This window comes from Columba livia, chromosome 9, assembly GCF_036013475.1.
Source record: "Columba livia isolate bColLiv1 breed racing homer chromosome 9, bColLiv1.pat.W.v2, whole genome shotgun sequence".
NCBI lineage: Eukaryota > Metazoa > Chordata > Aves > Columbiformes > Columbidae > Columba > Columba livia.
The window spans coordinates 23,635,123-23,657,656 of record NC_088610.1 but is presented as its reverse complement, the minus strand read 5'-3'; the positions used below and the strand labels follow the sequence as shown (position 1 = coordinate 23,657,656).

At 40.9% G+C, this 22,534-nt stretch overlaps 2 long non-coding RNA genes across 2 annotated transcripts in view; one reads left to right on the top strand and one right to left on the bottom strand.

Moving 5' to 3' along the window:
- The first annotated feature begins 470 nt into the window (after window positions 1-470).
- Window positions 471-6,103, top strand: LOC110364064 (uncharacterized). Its single transcript, XR_002422558.2, has 4 exons — window positions 471-716; window positions 2,131-2,281; window positions 3,785-3,839; window positions 5,418-6,103. It is a non-coding gene; the product is annotated as an uncharacterized LOC110364064 (long non-coding RNA).
- The window catches only part of LOC110364063 (uncharacterized), a 146,338-nt gene continuing 126,370 nt past the window's right edge, over window positions 2,567-22,534 (bottom strand). Inside the window, exons 4-6 of the long non-coding RNA XR_010474767.1 lie at window positions 19,151-19,334; window positions 11,471-11,819; window positions 2,567-2,742 (exon numbers count right to left, since the gene is read on the bottom strand). This is a non-coding gene — a long non-coding RNA (uncharacterized LOC110364063). The remainder of the gene's footprint in view (window positions 2,743-11,470; window positions 11,820-19,150; window positions 19,335-22,534) is intronic.

Genomic DNA, 22,534 nt, shown 5'->3' with positions numbered 1-22,534 from the left:
TTTCTGTAGAATAGCAGAAGGTATTTAAATGCTGGATCAGGAAATCTGAGCACAACTACAATTTTAGAAAGCAACTCCAAAAACAGTGCCTCCTTATCCAATGCATCTGTCAAGAGTTCCAGAGTTATTTTTTTGACAAGAATAAATTGGGGGGCCTATCTTCTGCTCCTGTCAATACCGCGCAAAGCTTTGGGAGAAAGTCAAATGTCACCTTCTGCTGAGCAGTTGCAAATGTGTGGTTCTGTCACAGCAGATATTAAGGGAATCACCCAGGATATCACAACAACTTAGTAAGCCATCTGGGAGAAAATGTAACTCACTGAGATGTGGCAGTAGCTTTCTGCAGAGTGGCTGTACTGTCACCATGGAACAGGTGTGGTGCTTCCACCGGGCAGCCTGCTTCTATGGCGACCTGCTCCTATGGTGACCGCAGACTACTATGATGCAGCAGCTGCAGTCACAACCTGACCCAGTCCCTAATTGGGGCTGCCTCTGCACCTTGAAAAATGCTGTGCTGTCTGCAGCAGTGACCAGACCTGGACTCGGCAGCTGGCTGGCTGCTTTTGGCAAAGCTGCTCTTTCTCCTGCGCAGGACCTTTGGCAGTACCGACTTCAGAAGGATTTCTTCCCTCCATGAAGTTTCTTCCCAGCTGGTACTACACCAGAGGCAGATTTAGGAGATAAAGTAACCTCCTCTGCTTCAGCAGTGAGACAAGGTAATTTAATGGGGGCTGGACTGTAGCCCAAGGCACATAGTCATTTATAGAGGATGGGGTCCCCCTATATAAATAAGAGTTTTTATATAGGCTTTGGCTACAGAAGCACAAGTCCCTAAGGTTGGCACCAAATGATTTAACTTTGCTCACTTGTGCACCATCTTAACTGTCCAGACACAAGATGAGGACAAAAACTGACATTAAACATGGGTGAATCAGACATGTATCACTAGAGTTCCCAAGGAGAGGCTCACACAGAGCAAATAAATGGAGGAAAAAAAAAAAAGACCAGGAGCAGGCCTGTCTCCCTGTTCTGACATGGGAGCACCATCCATCTCAAGAGAGAGAGAGAGAGGAGGCACTACGACCTCTCTGCCCCAGTTCTGAAAGTGCATTGGATCATTCCTAAGGTAATTTTATTTATTTATTATCTCCTACCAGCAGTCTTCACCCCATGTAGTTGTGATGGTATCTGCAGAAAATCACTGAGCTATACAGGAACTACAGTAGCAACAAGGGACCCCTTTAGGAGCCTTTCTTGTGATGCTGTGTAAGTCAGTCCTGTCAGAAAGGTTACAGACATTCACCCAAGGCACATCATTAGGTGCAGCAGACAGGATTCAGCCTAAAATCCTGTGTGAAGTAGGCAAATGTACCTGCCTCTTTCCAAGACAAGCCCTGGGATTTAGTAAACTCCACCTCACCTAAATTAAAAGCAGCAAAATGTTTATCTGTGCTTAAACTGCTTGTTCTACCCTGCCAGCTGCAGCTGCTTGGGAAACGTTGACTATGCTTGTGGGGACAGGCTAAGCAAGTGCTAATGAATGGAAGAAAAAATGCTCTGGGAAATTCCCCATGTGCAAGTGTCTCACAGCAGCTTGGAGCAGCTCTGCTCTGCAGCAGCCCAGTATCCCTGGCAAGCAGCCTGCTTCCCACTAGATCACTCCAAATACTCACCTGAGAGACGGTTAAACCTACCTTCACAGTTGCAGTATTCCCTGTCTCAAAGCCTGGCTCCTACACAGTACCTACTTATCTTTTGTGTTGCAGTCATCCAATCTATTTTGCTATCTCTCTGTTGAGAGAACAACTCCAAGAAATAAGCCTTTTAGCTTGAATGCACCAACTCAAAGAATTGCTGCAAATCACTGCACAGTCTTTACTTCCTCCTGTATGGTTATGAAGAACCAGTTGGGCCCCTCAAAAATTCTTCTGTGTCTTGTATTAAAATACAATAAAATATTAATGTATCCTGATCATCAATTTATAAATAGGAGAAATCTCTTCCAAGTGTGCCATGTCAGGGGCAAGAGAGTCAGGCCCACTGTTTGCTGTTCTGTATAGAACCAAGGGTGGCTGACTGTGGCTAAGGTACAAATTGTCACCTACACTGCCTTGTTTGGTCTTTTTGCAGCACTTAACCCCAGCTGAATTGGTAAGAAATAGCAGTGAATATATTTCTGTATGCAAGGAAAATACAGAGAAAAGGAATGACGCTGTAAACAAGGCAACAGGGTTCAAATGTGTAGCTTTCCTGATGAATACCAGTTCTGTTCCAAGAACAGGTAAGCATAACCATCTCATCATCTAGAAGGTCAGCAACCATAAGTGAGGGAGATCTTCCAGGCTGTGACTGTCTCAGGCAGACCGGTTCATTATGTCAATGTTCTAAGTCAGCTGGACACGAATCAGGCCTGAAGGATGAACTCTACAGACACAGTTAAATGCTGAGCCTTGACTACGAAGTGTTAGATATTAGTAGATCCGCCTGGGCTTAACATTGTGCTGACATGAGCTGCTGCATGAGCTCCGGGCACAGTTGACTCCAAGTAAAGCAAGTTCACACATACCTGCAGAACACCGCAAATATCGCAGCAGTGACAAGAGCAAGCTGTCTTCTGCTCCAGTGCACCGCATCGCCCAGAAAAGCACAGGTCCATTCTCTCCCAACCTCAAGTTACTCAAGATGCTTCATTTCTTGCAAGTCATCGTATTATTGTTAAACAGACTTTGCTCTGAGGTTCTCCTAGAAATGAAACCAAAGATATCAAAGCAATTTGTCCTGCCTGGTAGACCTCACTTAGCTCTCAGTTTTATTCACTTCTGAATCACTCTTTGAAGAGTCAAGTTAAACATTAGAGTAACCCCCATAGTTACACATCTGAAGAATTTGCTCTTAACTATGAAATTCAGGGAATGAATGCAAAAGGCAGTTTAATGCCTAAACAGGCAGTCATATGCATATTTAACTTAGATTTAGTGCATGCTTTTGGTTTACTGGTTGCCAATTTCTAGAAATTGTCATGATAGAAAGAAAAAAACAACAGGAAAGAATGAAAAGCTATAAGAAGTGGCTCAGAAACGTGAATCTGGACAATGTGGTTATCAGAAACCATTTGAATTAAAACAGTTACAAGTGGGCTTTTATCTTTAACTTCTTACATCTTCCTGCATCCCAATGTTAATTCAGTAACCCACACTGTGAGGCTGCTGTTTACAACTACATACAATTTATTTTGCTAACACATTAAGTGAAGTGTCTGAAATAAGCTTTTAAATTAGTTTAAATAGAATAGTTGTTACATCATCAATAAATTTCAGTATATTCCACAGCAGAAAATTTACTTGGTATTTTGACTATTATCTCTAGCATATTTTGCAAAAGAAATTGAGGTGTGACTTGATAAAATACATTCAAATAGCTAAGGTGTTTCTGCACCTCATTTCATTAAAGAAAATAACTGTTCGATATTAATTAGCGTATCTACTACATGCCATTGTTTGACTCAACGATCATCCTTTAGGTAAATGTATTTGCTTTTGGAAGTAAAACACAAATCTGATAGAACAATTAAACTTACAGCCATAGCATATATGAACTACAATAGCATCCTTGCAGCTGCAAGCTTGCAACAGCCAGCATGAATATAAAAGTCCATTAAAGAAAACTATTATATACTGCTTCCTACAGAACAGGGAGTGCTGACAGTGTCTTGGGGGAGAGCACAAGCTGAGAAGCATCCTGAAAGAACTCAGTTAACTGGCTTGTTAAACATTTGCCCCTCCAGGACACATTGCAAGCATCTCTGGGAACAAATTTTCTAGAAGTCGATCACCATTCAGGTATGTAACAAACTCCTGATTTCTAAAGATACCTAGCAGTAGTCTAAAACGAAAAACAGATCAGACAAAATTATTATGCTAGACTCCTGAGTAGAGGCAGGATATCAATTCAGAAGCAGGTGTGGGGAAAGAGTTAAGTGAAACCCAAATTATTCACAAACACCCCATCTGTCATATTATCACCCTCAGTGCAGGGCTCTTACTCTTACAGCTTTTGCTCTCTAGTCCTGTTGACCTCATTTCCAATAAATGGGGTAAAACTACTTGGCAGCCCTTGTTGAATAAGCCAGAGATGTTCAGCTCCAGGCTTGTCACTAGATACACACACAGTACAGGCCTTCTGCACTGATCACTGAACAAAGTATTGATGTGAAATTAGAAGTTGTTCTACAAAGCTGACAGGCACAGCATACACAGCAGTTGTAAGCAAAACCTGAGTATCAACAGAACCAGTATTCCAGTCTGCACATATCATAAGGCTGAGAAAGTGTCTGTTTTGGCCATGACATACAGGGCTACAGAACAGCAGTTTCCAGTCTACTTGACATGGGCCTCACTGGTACTCTGTTATCCTTCCTATCTGTAATCTGCCTTTTCCACCTCAACTCCTTTCCTCTCTTTGCATCTCAACTCTTCTCCCAATCACGGAACAAGCAGAACAACTCCAGCCCGTCCATAGCACCATTTATCCCTGTCCTCCCACCAAGCCAGAGCTAAAGCCAAATCTCTTGGTCCTGCATGGACTCTCTCCAGCTCACCTGCAATGAGAGCCAAGAGCACGCTCCACAGAAGATGGGAATGAAGGAGCACAGGGCTTTGTGAGGCCCCTGTAGCAGGCAGACAGGGGGTCAGAGCACCTGCCATCTTCTTATGCTGGTGCATCTGAGTAGTTGTGAGCTCTGCCACAGCCTGCTGCTCACCACAACTATCTGCATCGGTAGAGTATCTTGTACAAAGGCCTTGTCCTAAAGGAAACTCTGAGGCTTAAATGCAGCCTGAATAGTAACAGTTAAAAAAGAGTTTAGGGATATATTTATTAGAACTCTTATTTCCACAGACCTTAATTAAGTCAGTCTGGCAACATCTTTTTATTGATGCCCAACAGTTTGCAAGAGTGACTAAGATCCAGCAACAAGTTCGTATTCAAAACTCCCATCATCAGCAGCATGAGAGGGGACTCAGCACAGGACCAGCTCCCTGGTTAAGACTGTAACATCACAAGCCACAAACCTGACTGATACTCAGAAAAAAGCTGCCAGTAAAAGCAAGGTTTCAAGTTTTCACCAACCATAACCCAAAACTACTCAATAAAATAATCACCTTTGTAGTAATTATTATGTTGAAAGAAGCAGTGGGGGAGTAAGCAAAACATTCCACCTCTGAAGGAAAGCAGCTCCTCTGACTGGAGTTAACCACCCAGTGCAATAACACACAGTTTACCAAAGCATCAGGTTGAGCTGCTATTTTCACAGATAATTTCACAGCAATAAGAAAATCACACTGATTAGATCCCTGCACCATTTTCTACACAATAATATGCACATTTGCTTAATACCAACTGTGCTACTTGATTGTCAGGAAGCATCATCCTCTACAGCTAAATCAGAACCACCACCAGGCATCCACAGCAGCCAACAACTTGGCAGCATCTTTTGCTGCTCAGTGACCATGGAAATGGGGCCAGGTTCCTCACACCATCTGCTGCAGAGGAGAGGTGAGCACTTGGGACTGTTGTTTCAAAGCACCATTAGATGGAAGACACGCAATTGGGATGGAAGTAATCACATTTTAAAAAAACAATCAAAGTTGGAAATAAAAGTCGAGAAGCGAAATCTTCACTCCAAATTCAAGATCTTTTGGTCTCACAGAATAAACCCTGACTTTTATTAACAAAGCATTACTTTTGGGTACTTATACTCACTTGTTCTGTGCTAGGGATTACCAACACTAATTACCAACACTAGGAAAACAGCTTTGACTAGAGCTGACTGGGAAATTAGAAGTATCTTGGGTTTCACACCAGATTAAAACCAACAACTTTCAATGGGCAGCAAGAAGCCCAGAAAAGCAAATAGTCTGAAGCCTTTTGATTCCAAGCCAGACTTGAACCTGGGTTTCCACTATTGTGCAGAAGACATCACAACTTAGGTGCTTTCCACCCCATCGCTCTTGTTATTCCCTACTCTTTTCCTGAGAAACTCGCCTATGAAGGTCAGCTCAGCACTAACTGTGCTTTCACGAGTGCCAGGGCCAAAGCTGTTTTCCATCGAATAGCAGACAAGTCAAAGCTCAGCCTCTTCAGTCACTGTAAAAAGCTACTTCTCTCTTCACTTATATGGGTTTACCATCTATACAGTTATACATCTAAAAGCAAATTCGCAGTCCTGCTTTAGGACAGCTGTTGCAAATAGAAGGCCCATCTTCTACAGACCAGCCTTGGGATGATGCTGACAGGTTGAAGCTGTGCTTGCCAATAAAACAAACAGGACCATATCCAGTAGTGTCATCTGGTCAGGCACATGCAGTCTCTCTCAAGACCTAATAAGACTAAGATAGCAGGAATTTCAATTTGGGCCTAAAGAAACTTGGCTCCTAGCTTCATTTATAGCCTCACACCATTAAATACATAGATAGTGCACATAATGTAACTTACTTGCCTGTTTTCCATGCCAACTCTCAGCATAGAATTAATGTTTTGATGGAATAATAAACCTCTCAAAATCTGAGCTGATAACGGACAGTCACATTAGATGCCGAAATTATAGCAGCATGAACAGCCTTGCAATAATCAACCCTGCAACTGCCAAAATGTTTTCATTGTTCATTAACTGGAACCTTTTTTGCATTGCTAATCCTAATGAACTGCCATTCTCATTACCATTCCAAGCACTGTCTGTAGCACATCTCTGCATTTCTTTTCCACCCAAACACACACTCTCGCTCAACTGGCAGTCTGCTAATGCATTAAAAGCACAGAAATGGCTGCTTTAACGCAACTTTAATAAATCCACAGTGCGAGCACCTTTAGGGAAAGTTCAGTTCAGACTTCAAGAACTTTTGTTTAAGTAGAAAAACAGAAGGACTTTTATTGAAAAGACCATTATAGTAGAGTTCAAGTTCCAACTCCAAAATCCATTGAAGCTAATGGGAATCTGCATTGATTTCTGTGTACATCGAAGTGCTTTAACTCCCTCCCTTCCTCTTCTGCTCCTCCCAAAGCATGAATAAGTGAATCCACTGACAGTGCAGAGAGACAGAAATTTCTCTTGGGGAGCAGTAACAATGTCTGTGTGGGAAAGGCTCTGCGCTTTAATGTGCTGAATTACCAATGCCATTTCCTCTACTCTGTCTCCACAGTGGCAGCACTCAAAGAGCTCAAAGCATCCCGCAATTCTGCTCAGTCTATGAGCCAGGTTCTTCCTTTGCTAAATTTATAAGGAAAATTTCTGCACAAAATTTGCCACAGGCTCTGAAAAGCTGCTTGTTTGCAAGCAAGAAGGAGCAGCCCAGAGCCACTCACTTACATAGCATCCATGTTCTGTGGAGAAATCAACACTACAAAAAAGATTCTTCTATAGCAACAGACCTCAGTTCAGGCATTAAGTAGCTTATCCATTAAGGAAAATAGATATTTTCACCTCACACTCAATCGAGTAAATATAAATGAGTCAGTAACTTAACAAGGGACAGCTCGCTCACATAACCAATGAGAGAAGTTCTATGAAAAGAAAGCTAGACATGGAGCCGGGATTATTTTCAGTGTGACCCTCTTGTTTTCAAGTACAACAGCCCTGAAACAGAGGAGGTTAACAGAGTATTAGGCATCTTGTTCAAGGAATTTCAGCCTTGAACCACTGTTTTGTTCAGAGAGACAGTTGTTTACTTCAGCTGTAAAGCAGGGAATATATTTCTTACCCCTTCTCAAAAGAAATTGCATCTCTAGAGAACACCACATGTGAAGCAGTAGTACGTAATGTTCAGAGATTTAGCATTTCATAAGTTGTTCTATGACAGAAACCTTCAACATTAAAATAGCTCCAAATGGATGTAAGAGCAGAAGCAAATACACAGGTATAACATTTCAACTTTTCTTCAATATCATTGCATAACCAACTAAATAATCATTCCACACTGACAAAGTATCTCCACACTCTGACGAAGGCTCTGAACTCATTAATTAAGGAGGTTTTTTTATGTGGAGACAGCTAAGCTCTCTTTTACTAAAGCCCACATTATTTAATTTATTCCATCGGACGACTCTTAAAGCAGCAAGAAATGTTCTACGCGAGCATAGAGATTTTTTCTTTCTTGTCCTCACTTCTCTCATCTCCAGGGCTCAAATAAAGTGTTTCTTTATAATTTCCAATATATAACACATTTCTCTGAACAGTGCAGTGCACTGAATATCCTACATTCCTTTGAGATGCTGTACCTGGAAAACCAAAGCAGCACCAAGTACTTCCTCCACACTGACCACCTCCAACTTGTAGAAACCTCATTAGTGCCAAGACTCAAGAAAAATCTTTTAAAAATATAGTTGCACTTTTAAGTTGGATAAAGAGAAAATAATTCCCCTCTATGAGTCAGGAAAGTCCCATAAAACCTCACCTCAAATTCTCATCAACTCCCAGAGACTTGGTATCAGACATTTAGGCACTTAAACTGTTAATTAGAAATTTCTTAACACAAACCACCTATTTCAGTACTCCTCAAATAGTATGGTATAAGGAAACAGCAGAAGATTATCTAGAAAATTCTGTTACTGCCAAGGTCTGAAAAACTGGTGATGACCCAGCCTCTTATCTTTTTGAAGCATCCTGTCCTTGTACTACAATCCTAGGTCCCTTCACACAGCCTTCCTAATCTAAAATCCAACAGTCTTTCTACCCCTTCACTATAAAAGCTCAAACAGCCCAGAACAGCTAGGTTTGAACTAGTCTCAGAAGGCAGACAACTTGACACCAGGCTAAAATTCACATGAAAGAAAATTTTCAAGCAGCTTCAAAACCACATGCAGAGAGTGGTTTACATTCTCTTCCCCAGAGATCTTTTAGCTTCAATAGGCAAGAGTAATGGTTGACTTGGATTTGGCTGAGGCCAGACAGACATGAAACACAAACTTTCAAGAATTTATGCTTATGAAATTCATTAGAACATATGGAATCTTCCAAGGCCTCAAGAAATTATCTAGTACATATCAGTTTGAAATCTCTTTCTACCCAGTCACAACTAAGTTTATTATGCAAACCTCATAACACAACCACAGTAGCACCAATATAACCTTGATAGAACAATATTGCTACTAAGTATTCATCACATTCCTAAACAAAAACTGTGTCATGTTCAGCCTACTACACTTCCATAGATAGACAGATAGATGAAGGTTTCAATGAGGACAAAACTAGCCCTTGGCAATGCTGCACTCATTAACTGAGAGTTATGTAGTTCACAGATGCTGAACAAAGAGGTCAACATTGGGTGTAATTCCTTGTAAGACTTTGGGGACCTTTGTCTTCAGACAAAGGATTAAACCATATTCTCCAGAAATATTATAGACACTAGCTGTTGAGAAATTCTGCAGTTAACATATCATAATCTTTACATTTGTGCAGTACTTGTCTTTTTTCTTTTTTTAACCAGTTGTATAGCTGAGATCTAGAAGAACTAAAAATATAATGGGACCAGCACATAGAATCTGTGGACATTTCATCTCTGCTGCCAAGGGTAGACAAAGCCTGGCCGCACTGCAGCAAAAAAACTACTCAGTGAAGCAGAACGTTCCATCTCAGTGAAACTGAGCTGATTATAGGCTTGAATAAGCCCTGTAATAACAGAGTTGTATGACAAGCACAGGGTATGCCAGGCAGGGACCACCTTGACCTTCACTAACTGGAATCCAATAGTCAATTATCCGTCCATCTGACGCAGGAAGCTAATTTCTGCTTGTATTGTTTCATGATGTGAAATTCTTAGGTTAGAGTAAAAGCAACCCTGAGATAACTAATGACCTTGCTCCAGCTGTACCTGCAAGACATCCTTTCTTGGCCTTGACTTTGGCTCACACCGACACTAGTGACCAGCATGAGCTTCAGGAAAACACACAGATAAAAACCATATTACCTTATTTCAGACTAACACAAGAGCACTGAAAGGCAGCCCAGCCTGTGTCTGTGTTCCTAGGAGAGAGGACACAAGCAGCTGTTCCTGGGGCACCACTCCGGGTTTCCTCAGAGAGCCCAGTGCACATTTCAGCTCTCACAGACGTACATGTGTTTCCACGGGCTTCTTTCCACATTCCTTGGACTGTAAGGAACTACTTGGAACATTCCTTCACCTCCACTAAGGAGGTGGAGACATTTGATTTTCAGTTCCTGTCCTTATCCACATACCTTGAAATACACTAAGAAATTTGAGTTGTGTTACATTTTCCTGTCTAAACCTCAAAAACCTGTGGACTGTATTTCACACATGGAATGCTGCTTCTAGGACAGTACTAAGCTACAGGATAAGGTTACCCATGGTGCCAAGCTTGGTGCTGCAGGAGCCAGTTTTTAACTAGTCAGAAGCCGTATCTATAGTTACACTATTTTCCAATAGTTCCGTGCTTGTCCCAAGTTTCCCAGGGCTTTTTCCAACTAATTTCCTCTAAATAAGCCTGAAAAAAAAAATCTGCCAAGTAATTAATCCAGCTTTTGGCTGCCCAGCTTTAAGTGTGTAGCCAGTACATACGGGAAATGGATACTTTCTGTACTTGAACCAGCTGCTCAGAAATTAGGAACAATCCAGTATACGCAGTCCCTTACACTTCTAATTCAAACATCAACCTCACCGCTGCTAATCTTCTGTCTCCGGTTCTTATAACACAATCATGAAAAGGCCACGCTTGGCTTCATCAGTTAAATATTTCAATTCCCAGTCACACTGAAAATACAGCCATTTTCCATGGCATTGTAGCAGAAGCAAAATTGACAATTACACTAATGTTCTGTTTATCATACAAACGTAACCCCTAAGATCTGCAGTTAAGAAAGGAGTATTTATTTTTCTCATGCAGAAACACAAAGCATATCATTAGGCAATTTACAGTTATTGACAGAAACTACACGTATTAATCTTTTGCTAAAACCTCTGAAAAACACACTCCCAAAAGAAGAGAAATCCTACCAGCTCTTGAAATAGGTGTTTCATCCACATTATTTAGACAATTCACATCACAGTTGGAGAATGAACACTAGTTTGTGAATTTAAGTATATATTTCCCTTCAAAATTGGAAATGTTTTACTCTTGGAACATGAACAGAGGGAAGAAAGGAAATGACAATTATTTAAATAAAATCAGGACAAAGTGCATAAAATGCGATTGGCTATATGCAACATGTTGTCCACTTTGTTCACACATATTTTGAGGATTCGCTAGTTCACTAGTTAGAATGACATGACCTTATTCAAGGAGGAAATGAGGGAGATATGTCTTTTTTCTAGATAGGTGAGCAGCATCACTAAAACTTACACACAAAAACTTTTTTACCTTTTTTTTAAATCAAGAATATAAGCTTTTCTATCCCATAGTGCAATTTCAAGAAGAGACCAAGCACACAGTAAAACACAATGTGATACAATGTGATACTTACCCTAAGGGTTTTGGCAAAGGATGTCTTAAGATGTCTTCATAAACACGCAGCATCCAGTGAGATCATTTACATCTCTGTAGAAATACAGAAGCTCATATCCAAAATATTTGCTGGAAGCAGAACTCTCTCTTGATTTTCACCATAGGAAAATGGTCTTTAAAGACTCTGAAATCCTCATTCAAAAAGCAGATGGATGGTCTAGGTCAAGGCAAGTTTCAGAGACAGCCACTTCAGGTTTACCCTTGGGTCAGACTGCTTGGAAGCCACCAGCTTGTGGAGATGATGAAGAAGCCAGATGTTCTATCCAAGGAAAATTTTCTGTCCTTCACCATCTGCATCATATTAGTGTCTAAGGGGGGAAAGAAGCAAGGTTCTGTTACAGAAGGAATAATAAGTTACTCAAAAATACAGGAGAAAGTGACATGAAAGTTAAAATAAATATCTTTCTTCACATGGAAAGATTGGCTAACCCTTTCCTATTTTAACAAGCTAACATTTAACGAACAGTTAACACCTATATTTTTCACACATTTCTCTTTCAAAGATATAAATTACTATATATATGACCTTTCCCTGGAGTTAAAAAAAAATATATATAATTTTACTTTTATTTCAAGTCATACAAGTACAAATACTAAGTTGTTCTTTCTCATCCCACGGAGAGAACTCAGAGAGGCCTTGCAGGTCAGTCATGAGAGATGTGAACATCGTCTTTCTTTTGGATTCTTTGGGTTCAAGTTACTTGCTCTCTCTATTCATTTCTATTTTTTAGTTTAGGCACAAACTGACTGATCTGCACAACTACCAAAAATTCCTTTTGGATTCCGACACACTGCTTATAACAATAACGCTACTGTCTAGACTTCTCATGGAAATGCTAATAGCACCAGGTTATGGTATAGAAAGGGTCCTTGGGCCTCAATATCCATTCTTACTAGGTTTGACTGAATGCTGAAGTGAGCACATATCAGCACATAGAGATTCAAGCCTTTCCATCTTGCCTTCAGTTTGATACAGAGCGTAACACAGAAAACTCAAGAAAAAAAACTGCTGGAATTACAATAAAAGTTGCAAAGGGCTGAGTTGTCTTCTTACTTCCACCATTAAAGGCAACACAAGAGCAGATGCAGATTATTTCACTGTCACAGAAACTGTATGTGTCTGCTTCTAGCTCTGATGCATATGCAATGCAAACAACTACTCTCCTGCACAGAGGAAACTCACTGGAAACCTCGTGCCTATGAAATACGTTGAATAGGAAAGATATATCTTTAGGCAATGCAGATAACAGTAAGGGGAGTTGTTGGACTCCCATCATAGCAATCGCACGTGAATTTAATGATACAGGGAACAGAACAGAAATCACAAATCATATTGAGTTGCTTCTCTCTTTACAGCCCTGGGCACCAAGATGCAACTTGAAGCAACCGTGCTCATGTTAATAAGTTGTTTGGCTTCAGAGGACTTCAGAAAGCATCGAATTCTAATGCACAAAGATAAAGAACAAGCATTGGCTTTAGAAAGTCATGTTGTATGCCAGAGGTAGCATGTGCTGACCTAAACCTTTAAGACAGGAGCACATATTAGAACACAAATGAGTGTCACTTTAGTTTACACTGAAGTTACAATGAGTCCTATCAGTATCACCCAGGGATGCAAGACCCTCTGCAGGGTCAAGGGAAGCCACACACCTCCGTGAGCACATCTCCCAATTTGCTCTCAAGCACTGCGAACGCTAAACACCAAAGGTGGACAAAGCACAAGCTTGGAGAACAAGAGTTGCTAATAAATTCCATCCATAGGCCTGGACATAGCAGATTATCTGGAAAAGAGAACAATTGTGTTCTATACAGGAACTCATTAAAATCAATGTGGAATGGACTCATAACTAGATAAGGCTCAGTGTCATAGATTCTGACTGACAGTGGCTAAGTGAGACAGAGACATTTCCTCACAGCCAATACAATTCTATCCCATTAAAATCACAGTAGATTCAGGCTCCTAAAATATGCACAGGAGACTACAACCTCAAGTACCACTGAATAAAACATACTCCTCAGTTATGTTTTGCCTTTTTTTGTTGCTTCCAATTGCACCTCTCAAAAACCAAGCTTCAGACACCACACTAGGTAATAATAGTCAGGGGACAGAGGCTCCCAGTTATTAAATACTGCAAGGGAAACACGACCAGACTGGGGAAAGCGGATTCAAAAACAATACATGGAGAAAGCAAAACTAATTAGAAGGCCAATAGCAGACTCCTGTTGCAGAAGGCACAATAGTCTCAGTGGGACAGCTGACGAATTCCTATAGCACCAAGTCTAGGAGAGCTGCTCAGATGGCCACAGTACATCCCTGTCCACAGCACTGCAAAGCTTTTCCAGCCAAGGGAGATGCGTATTCTGGTCACCGGCTGTGTTGGGGAAGGAATGGGAAAAGGGGCACTGCCTACTCGCTTTCACATCCACAGAAGCAAGAATGAATGCAAGTACACAATCCATTCCCATTCAGCTGCTGCACTACAGCAGTTAAATTACTTCCATATCAGTACCCACAATTACCTAATTCTTTCCTGTTCTACCTGATCTGGCACCTAACACCAAGAAATCTGTTCCTGGAATAACTCAATAAAGGTGGGTAGCCAAGAGTTAATAGCATTCAGAAGTGTTAGACAAGAATGTAGCATATATTCTTCCCACTGATTACTGTATTGAAAAAGTATACAGAAGCATGGCTACAAGCCTCCAAACTCAGGATCTGAATATTCCAAGTTGCACAAATGTGCCACATATTTTCAAAGGATTAAGCATCTTCACACCACCAGCTCATAATTACTTCTAGCTGACTATCAAGTTCACTCATCCATATTTGTTCTCTGTACAATGACTTCAAACTGTAAAAAATATCTCTTTGTAATTGTGTAACATTTATATAGGAAGTTTCATGTCTTTCTTGATTAACAGGAAGATGTTGTAGTACACACCAGCAATTGGATACTTTTAAGAAACATTAAGACAAATCCACACCTTTAGCACATGACTACACTGCTCTCGTGCAGCAGTTCTGTATAGCAGTGCACCTCCACTGTTTGATACCAGAAGCAGGAAATACCAATTATGTTCCATACAAGGAGCATAATCAAATAAAAACATAAGAGCAAAGGTTTGGTTTTGCCTGAGATGAAATAACTTTGCAAGTAAAGTTCTAGAGATCTGACAAATATGAAATAGCACCTAATCTAACAGTAGCTGTATTTTTCACTTAGTTGACAGTCCTACTCAAATCCCAGTGAAATGCAACACTGACAAAACACTGAATTATGACAGAAGGTCTCATACAGGTAAAACTAATCAGAGATCTCCTTAAACACATTTTCCCCCGAGTTAAAACATTGTGTTCCACCAGTCAGCTGGAACAGACAAAGCAAGGAGCATCGAACATGCCCGAGCACAGCCCAGTGCTCAGAGCTGCCCGCAGAGACATGCCCAGCTGGAGGGGTCACCCACAGCACAATCTCCCCAAGCATGAGGATCAGCAAACCTGCCAGCAGAGCATCTGCCTTCACTGAGTGATGCTGTTCTGAGTGGATGCAGAACCCCAGCCACCATCTACAGCTGTGAATGTCTCTATCGCTAGCAGTAGAAACAGAGCCTCATCACAGCCGTAACCAGGGCAAGCTGGCAAGCTGAGAACAAAACCTGTCAGCCTTAAGTTCAGCTTCCTCACATACTTTTGACCATTGATACCACCATTCAATTTTGATGCACAGTGACTGCTGTTTAAAAATTAGGCTGGGAAAAAAAAGACATCTGTTGATCCACCTGAACTTTAATTGATAAAAGCAAAGCATTTCAAGCCTAATCTCAATCTCAAAAGCTGTCTGATTCAGATGTATGAGAGTCTCCTTTTCACAACTGTTATAATTCAAATCAATCTGAGCTCTACAAGATTCCTATTAAAGAGATGGTAAATTATTTAATTTGACATTTACAGAACACACTTGTCCAAACTCAGGCACAGTGCATGCCTTCACCTCTTGCCCCGCCAGGGCTTCTGACTGCTTCTGTTCTCAAGTTTAGACTTTCCCCACTGCCTGCTCCAGGTGAGTGTCCCATTGAACACTCCTGGGGTTCAAAAGACATTTTACCAACTTGAAACCAAGTCTCAGGTCTCAAGATGTGGCAAAGTTGCATGGTGCTACTCATAAAGCTTGAAAGCACAGCCTTAAAGCTCAGATGTGTCTAACAATTAAGACAGCTGAGGAACAAAAGACCCCAAAACCTGAGTGAAATCAGGGTCTACTTAATCTAATACTCCAAGAATGGGCAGGAAAAGGCACTTCATACAATCTGCTTTAAAAAATGCATAACTTTCAAGTGGGTTGCATCTGTCAAACAATTTGTGATGTTAGAAAGTGACACTGTAGACCAGGAAGTCTGTATTTAATGAATTACCAATAGTAATTACTTAGCAAGAATGGAATTCTTTTCCCTCTGACATATGGTCTTAGATAAGAGAATTACTACATTCACAGTCATTGAAAAAGCAGACTTAATTATCCAGCATACAGAATTAGAGGGCTTGCTTTAATGTGAAACATATGCTGGGATGCAGAGGCATCACATGGGTACTTCGTTTTGGAATTTCTTGTTACAGTTACCCTCACATTGGAATTAAGCTCTAGAGTAAGGGTAAACTACAAAATTTCTCATTTATGTTGGCTCTTTGTTGTTTGTTTCTTTTTCTCCTGTTTTCTAAGTGCATTTTAAAACATTCTGACAGACACACATCTTGCTTCAAACAAACTCCAGACCTTTCCAAAGCAGAATTGTACAAAAAAAATGTAAAAACCACTTCAATTTACTGCAGAACATTTACGCTCAAATGCAGGATGTTTTCTAAGTAGAGGTCCAGCTTTGTAACTGAGCTTGCCAGCCAGGTTAAATCAAGTCACAGGAGTCAGATTCCCCTTAGTTTTCAGAGTACATTTCAGATCACCCTGCACATTGAACAAGAAAAGTGAGTAGAAGTTAAAACGACAGATTGCTCACAGCAACATTAAGAATGCTGAATGCTGTAAAGCTTTTCATTTCAAGACTTGCAACCAGATAGTGTCTTCAGGCCATCACAGGGAGGACACTGCAAGGTACCGAGAGTCCCGCAAGGCACTCAAATTGCCTGGGGGACCCCAGGGATCATATGCTCCAAGAGCAGCCCTTCCGGAAGAGGTGGGGTGTGCTCTGATACCCCCTGAGTTTCAGATACTGTTGAAGCTGCCATTAAGTAGCATCGGCAGCCAAGAATTTTGTGGGTTCTTCCCTGTTCCTCTATTCAGTCTGCTGTGTGGATCTTCAATTTCCACACTGATAAAGTAGCATGCCTCATCTCACACAGAGGTTAGCAGCTTCTTTAGTTCAAACTGTGGTGGAAAACTCAAGAGTCCTTTTATCCTTAAGCAAAAAGTTGCAAGCCTGGAGGTCACAAATGTGTCTGTTTTCCCAAATAAAAGAGAGAACAGCTCAGGATTTCTCAATTTATTTTTAGGATGGGGACAATTGATTTAACTTAGTGGCAAGCACCATTGGCAAAATAGCTCCTAAAAATCCAATAATGGGAGCACTAAACCATTATGTGCCTCTCACTAGTAAGCTAAGCCTCTCAGGCCCTTAACCATTCAGTCCAGGCTTCAACCTGCCACCTGTACTATTCAGAGCAGAGAGGGTATTTAGAGTCAGATGAGCTGCTACAGAGCAGGACCTTACTCACTGCCAAGCAAAGTCTCTCTCCAGAGCTTCGACACAAACCACAGCACCCAGTTTGAAGCTTCCAGAATGGTCCCTGAGGAACACATCCGGAGAACCGGTCCTGAGCCCACATGTCTCAGGCTCCCTAGGCAGAGCTAGAGGCCTCACTTCGGGCACTTGCACTAACTTGCAGAGGAGCAGTTGTGGATGTCTGGTCACTTCCATTCAGAGCACCTGGCAGTTCTATGAAGTAATTAGTTTGATTTGCATAATACCTGCTCTGCAATATATCCTTGGACCTTTACTAGCTCGTTGACTTTCTCCTGTCCCCCATCAAACACTACAGCCTTGCGGAGTCCATTCCTTGAGACTCTTTCTTTGCGAGAGGGAAGAAAGCAAAGGTGGTTCGGCTCCATCCAGTGGAGCTCCAAGTAAAAGGTGCTTCAAAAAGATGGACCAAATTTCAAGGCAGCATATTTCACTATGGCAACATGTTACAATTACACATAAATTTACGAATGGTTTAATGAGTTATCAAGTTTTAGTAACCTTTTTATAATCATATGAAACTCCACACCCCATCCTTTCAAATGGTAAGAGTTTCATTCATGGACAGTTGTTGGTTGCAGTCGTTTCCAATTGGGTCCACATCTTTGAAACACCCTGTAGCGTGTTTGGCTTACTGACTGCATTTTCCCATTCAAAACTAACCTGGAATTCCATAGAGAACAGAACACAGCACTCTTGCCTTGGGCTGTTCCACAGACATGCTGTTGGAGTTCTTTTGGATGTTCTGTACACCTGTGCAGAACCATAACCATACAAATGTGTTATAACCAGATCTAATCTGCTTTAATCCAGGGAAGTACTGAGGAATGGCACATCCAGAGCACAAAACATGGACTGAAACTTTGCAATTAAGCCCAACATCCACAAACAGATAAGTGTTTCTAAATGGACAACACTGTTTTGGCTGTCATATTTGGCACAGTTGCCAAAAAAGCCCAAACTCCCCTGTTTACTGTCATTGGGAATGTTGAACTCCAGGTCTATTTTGCAGGGGAAGGCATTATGCTTTCCTCAGTTCAGCAGGTAGGAAGCAAGAAAAACTTTCCAAACAATGTTCAAAATGGGAATTAAACAGTCAACATGCTTCTGCTTCCTAAGGCTGTATCTCTAGACTTTGAAGTGGTGATTACTTTTAAAAAACCTCATTTTATACGCTTGCCAACAGATCTCCACATAGATTGCAAATTAACTAGCAGAGAAAGCTGTAACTAGGGTCCTTGTTAGCACACAGTCATTTCCAGTACCTCTCTCCAGGTTCCTAGATCATTACTCAAGCACCAAACTAAATCCACCATCATAATTAAGCTCCTTCTTTTAACTTGAGACCCTATAAAATTCTGGTGTAGTTTATGTCAGCAATCTGTTTGTGCCTTATGTTCTGACTGAAGGACAGGTTTGCTTTTTCTAAGAATTTGTTATTTGAATTTTGTTTTTTGCAAACCAAACCCAGCAGTGCAAACATTTGGCTTCATTTTATCCTAGACCGAGCTTAGCTTTAGTCCTTCTTTGATTTTCAGTGTCAAACAGGGCAAAGACTGTCCTTCAGGATTATCAGAGCCAACAGATATTAGCTAGAGGAAGAGGAGGGAAGAGAAACAAAGTGCACACACCAAATCAGCGCCTCTGTCTGTGTAGGGAGTCTGACTCCGGATCTCCCATTTTCCAGAAAAAGAGCACTCTAGCTTTTGGATCGCTAATGAGTGTCTAGAAGCAAACCCCAAAATATTTGATCTGGGTGAAAAACAGCCACAAAAAGAATGAAAATTTTATCAAAACCAACTGAACTGAAACTTCTTGTGCTCCCATACGAACTGCTCTAACTACTTTCAAGTTCAGATTAGCACACTCCAAAAGAAAGTTCAAATACCTGCCAAGACGTGGCATTGCTGAGTCCAGGGTGGCAGTTCCAAAAGTCACACATGAGCTTGCATTTGCTTTCAGATTTCACATGAAGCTACTTAGTGATCCATACTGCAGGTCTCATAGCATCAACATTCACCCTGCTTCCTCTCAAACGTATTCAGGCTGCTCCTTGAGAAGTTCTTGTACAGCTGTGCAGGAGAGAAAGAGAGGAATAAAATAAAATTAAAAAAAAAAAAAAGCTGGGTTTTGTCCCATATTAAAATGATGCTTCCAGTCAGCCACTGAAAATCTTTAGCCCTCAAATCTGGCTCATGCCAGGGCACTAGTTACCAAACATGTTGTGTAGTCAGAAGGTGAAAATAGGAGCTATGGAAAAAGCAGCCTCCAGCGTATGCAAAGAGATCTCAGGGTACAGGTTTGGAGTTCAGTGCTGGGGTAAATAAAGGGTTTGCTTCTGCATCATCTCATTTTTGCCACTTCCCATATAGGAGGCAGCAGATGGAAAGTGATCTGGGCATTAAAATGCTACCTAAGTCAGGATTTTATGCTTTCATGCAGTGTCTCAGTTAATCAAAGTTTTGCTATAAAATTCAGGCGGCACTGCTCAAAGCCAAGTCAAGTCATAAAATACAAGCTGATTAATTTCCCTCTAATTTGTATGATAATTAAAATTCCAACTTTTAATTCTGTTAATTGTCCTCCCACAAGGAGGTTGATTGGGCTTCGCTAATACATGCTGTGAAAATGCACTTCCCACAGGTCTGTCTTTGTTTCCTTTAAAATGTAAGGCTTTTACATAATTATCCCTTAACTTCTATAGATAAATGTAAGCTTATCTCTGGCCTGTTTTGACACAAGCCCCTGTGTAATTTAAGCTGTGTCCATAAATCAAATGCTGAAAGTCATTAGGTGTTTCATCAGAACATTGTGCCAGTGTGTGGTTCTCTGTGCCTTTTAATGAGCAATTAAACTTGCAAAAGATAGAGGGGAAAAAAACCCACAAACCTCAAGTAAAAAAAATACACATCCATCCTCTCCTGGAAGTCAGATAGCTCTGAAATGAACTGGAAAAAGACAAAATATTTGATATGGCAGACACGCTGCTGTCTTTTCATCTGCTTTCCACAATCCCAACCAACAAACTGCATAGAAGGGCAGGCAGGAGAGGGGAGCAGAGCTGGCACCTGCTAAAGCTGCACTCAATCTATGTAGTTAGTCAGAGAAGCACAAGCTCAAAGTAAACTAATCCTTTTTTTTATACACCTTAACAAAAAAATCTTACCAGTCCCTTGCTATACAATACTTCTTTGTACACAGTAAAGTCCTGCCCTGCATGAATACAATATGACCACTCAAAGAACTAAAAAACCTCAAGTCATCTGTGGCCACAGTTCGCCTCTAGACACGTTCAGATGTCCAGTCTACAAACTAAAACTTGCAGGCTAACTAACAACAAGCACATTCTAAAAATATCAGCACACTGGCTTCAATAAATGCTTCAAGGTCATAGTCCTAAACAAAAAAAACCAAACTCCTGAATGTGAGAGTATTCAACAGATTTCAAGCTGGACAGTCATATCTTTTTCTTCACACTTCTTCCTGGCCACAAAGTTACGATTATTTTCCATTTCATTTAGCACTGACTCAGTTGCATCGCAAGTACAGATACGTGAAGAACGTAAAAAGTATTACACAAATACAGCTTGTCCATCAGCAGAGTATTTGGGCAGTTTTAACATGGACTAAATCAAGAAATAACCTTACCAAACAGACCAGCATGTAAAAAAACACCTTATAGAACTAAAAGATTTTAATCAGTTCTTTTTTTGCATGGACAAGTATTGAGATGAGACTAGTAAATTAATCTCCTGCAATCTAGCAGTTCTGCCTGCTATCAGCCTTCATGCAGGCTCCCTCTGTTCCTCAGAATAAGAAATGATGACATGCCTTCTGGCCTTTCATGGGTTTGCATTTTTTTATGCTTCCCTGGCTTATGCCTTGCAGTATATAAGTGAACACCACATCACACTGATACCACATCAAAAAGTCTCCATAGCTGTCAGGACTTTCACTGTTGGGATAGATGCTTAAGGTTCCATTCACCAAGGGGACACTGGCAGCTCCGGCACTGCCCTGTTCCCATTTAAACCCTCCAAGTGACAACTCCCGTATTTCAAACGGGCCCAAGAGTGACGGTGGGACTGGGGTGAGAGGAAACAGCAGCCAGCACACAGCTCTCCCCTGTTCTCTTCAACCTCAGCACCACACACTGTTACACTGTGTAAGAAAACTAAACACCTTTTAGGGCCAGACTCCTTCTCTGGGTCTTTTTCCATCTTCCAGAGCCATTCCTTTGACAAAGCAAAATCTATTAAATCTTGTTTTTCATAGAGAATCACACTTTCTATATAACAATTTACCCTTCATTTAACATATTGTGTGGGTCAACAATACCAAGACAAAGCAAAAAGTAAAAGGGGGCAAGGAAGCTTTTGCATTTATTACCCTTTGACTCAAACTAATACAGGAATGTGCTAAGTGCATTACACTAATCATATAGCCCAAACCTTAGCAGATAAGACAAGAAAATCAATTGTAATTTCTTGGGCTGTTTTCTCATATATTCTCAACCTGTTAGCAGCCATTTCTTTTTTGAGAGCAGCCAATGAATATTTAATGTTGGAGTGTACTGCCAATTTTATCTGTCAGCTAATAAAAAAGCTGCTTGGTCATGGGTGTAAGAGAAGAGGTCTATTTTAGCCTGTGTGGCTGGCTGGCCGTAATCAGAAGTATGACAATTTTAAATTGGGAGATTAATGGATAATTTGGAATCACTGTCATTCTGACACAGCCAGTGACCTTTTCAAATTGACAGATAGCTCCATTTCACCCCAGCCACCTACAACAAGAGATTGTATCAAACAATTGGACCTAAATGCCAGGCTTAAAAGAGGCCAGGCATAGAGATGTGGCAGGGCAGTTTATAAATAAAATAGGGCTCCCGCAGACTAATGAAATAGTTAGGAGGGCCATCCATCCAGCAGTTCAATTCTCACTTTTTAGCTACTGCAGCATTAGCAAAGTAAAAGGGACTGATGCCCAACAGAATGCTCAGCACTATCTTCTCCAGCAAGGAAAACGGTATGGCTGAAGCACCGAACCATCTAGGCCCTGTCTGAAATTAAGTTATGAAAACACGTGAAATAGGTGAAAGAAAAATTCTGCGGATATCTGTACCCATCCTGTGATACTGGGCAGTATTGCTTCGTAGTAACATACAGAGACATGTAAATCACTTGTGAGAAAAAGAAAATTAAAAACAAAATCAATAAATAAACAGAAAATCTAATTTCCTCCTAGAGACAAGATTTGCTCAAGAAGCCTTAAA